A 2,284-nucleotide genomic window follows, 5' to 3' on the forward strand; every position below is an offset into this window, starting at 1 on the left:
AACAACCAACGCTACTTAATTATTCTTTGCGCAACAAATGTACGCCTTCCAGCCCATTGGAAGCCTTCATTGGAGCAAAATTTTCTTTGTTTCTCGAAGTTCGGCGCGTATACTCGGCTGGTTTCGCATCAAGTAATATCTGCCGATGCCGGAGACAGCTAGCGTAACCCGCGGTGCCATGGGTCACGATTACAGGTCGCGTGCTGGAGATATCCGCGTGTTTCAGTCCTTCCCCGCAGGAATACGCATTCGCTAAGCTGCAAAACGCGGTGAAGTACGCGAACTGTTACACGCGCGATACGGCGAAACCAAGTGACAAACAACTTTTGCGGTGGGAGAGGAGGAAGAGGAGATGTTAATGCTGAGAAAAGAGGACATGTCGGCCTGGCGAATTCGTATCTAGCCGGCTACTCCTCAGCGGTGTGGTGGGAGGTGGGCGATAAAAGAAAATGGAAGTGCAGATGGTAGTTGACTATGCTAGAGTACAATGAGCGACTATATGCTCGTTGTCCAATACGCGGATGTGCACTATTGACGCACTACGCGATGGGAGATGTATTTCTGAACAGGTCCTTACTCGTACTTGGAAACAAAAGAAAATTGCACGCATGGTGCATAGCATTCACGAAAGGGTCACGGCAGGTTTTCGAGCGGATGCTATCCGCATGACCGTACAGAAGCTTGTTAAGCGCGTAAAATTAGGAGCACCCACAAGAGTGAACAATCTAGAGCTTGCCGACAAGAAGAAAAACCTGGCTGTAATTCCATATGTACATAACCTATTACACAGCCTCAGGAATGTCGCAGGCAGGTTTGATATAATGGTCGTTTTTTCTGCCCCTAACAAGATGATCAAAGTTTGCGGCAAGATTGATAGGAAGTTGGCCCAGGCTGCCTTCACTCATGCTGGGAAAGGCTGCACTGTTAAGCATACGTCCACGCTTGTGCACTGTAGAATAGGAGCTCTTTACGAGCTTCCATTTTCCTGCGGTCACGCCTATATCGGCGAAAGAGGTCGACCGTTGCCTGAACATTAGATTGTCCGAGCACAGGCGCTCGCTAACGTGCAATGCCTACTCGCATGTCGCACGGCATTGCTCTGAGCATGGGTGCACTCCAATCTATAAAAACACCCCAATACTTTCCGCGCATAGAAATCAGAGTACGAGGGAGAATATTGAAGCCTGCTATATTAGGAAAAAACGGTCGCGCTGTGTAAGCATGCCATCGTTAAATTTGTATGACAGTGAATTTGAATTGTTAAGGCGCCTCACAGTGTAGCATTAGATAACAGGATTTTGCGTTTTGCCTGCGCACTGATAATGACGCCATCGATGGGAGAGCACGTGGCTATGGGTTGTGCACATAGGTTTGTGCATGCCTTCAAATAAAGTTGAGAGTTCAGCGCTGTCTTTTGTGTTCCTGCCTTCTGTCTTCGGCATCTTGCGCTGCCCCAGCGCTGTGTGTGTCCCGCTTTTTAATCGCGCTACCGTACACTCCTTCAAGATGCATTACCAACAAGCCCACATTGCAACCCTCGTGCCTCTTCAAGATGTTCAACCAGTACCAACTTGCCCAAATGTCGATCCTTCTGAAGTAGGAAATATTTCAACCGTGTTTTCTTTTCCCGCCATATCTGCATTTTAGCATGAAAAAGTGACGCCGAAAGATTTATATGTCCCACAACCCCATTTGCTGACACTTGAACTTGTGAACTATTTTAGTATATGAGGTTTTTTGTTTGTTTGTTTGCGAACACGGGCCCAGATCTTTAACGTGGCTAAAGTAAGCTTACATTGATGACATCGAATTGACTGAATGTCCATCACTGCTGTAACTTTGGCGGAGCACTAAGAGATTTGCAAGGATAAGCACTCATGTGGAAACGTCCTCTGTCAGACCAGGTCATTTTATGTTGTATAGTTGCGTGATAGATAAGGGATGGTCGCTTCCGGCGCAGGTAAACCATAAATCAAGGAGTAAAACCACGAAGCCGCCGAGGTAGTTTTCCACAAGGGTAGACGAATCCGCCAAGCTGTGTAAGCGAGGCGGGGAACATATATACTATCCGTGCTGAAGACGGCAAATACAAGAAGGGGCCACACAGCAGGAGAAAATTCGCCAGCATGGCCCCAATCACTATAAAAAGAATCATGAACGGGAGCTTTATAGGGCAACTCTAAGCGCCACCCCAGAGCGACAAACAAAAATACTAATAGAGAGAAACAAAAAGGCTTCCAGTCAACAGACATATCTCGACAAACGGTCGGTTGTGTAATGAAAT

The sequence above is a fragment of the Dermacentor andersoni genome, chromosome 3 (assembly GCF_023375885.2).
Source record: "Dermacentor andersoni chromosome 3, qqDerAnde1_hic_scaffold, whole genome shotgun sequence".
Lineage (NCBI taxonomy): Eukaryota > Metazoa > Arthropoda > Arachnida > Ixodida > Ixodidae > Dermacentor > Dermacentor andersoni.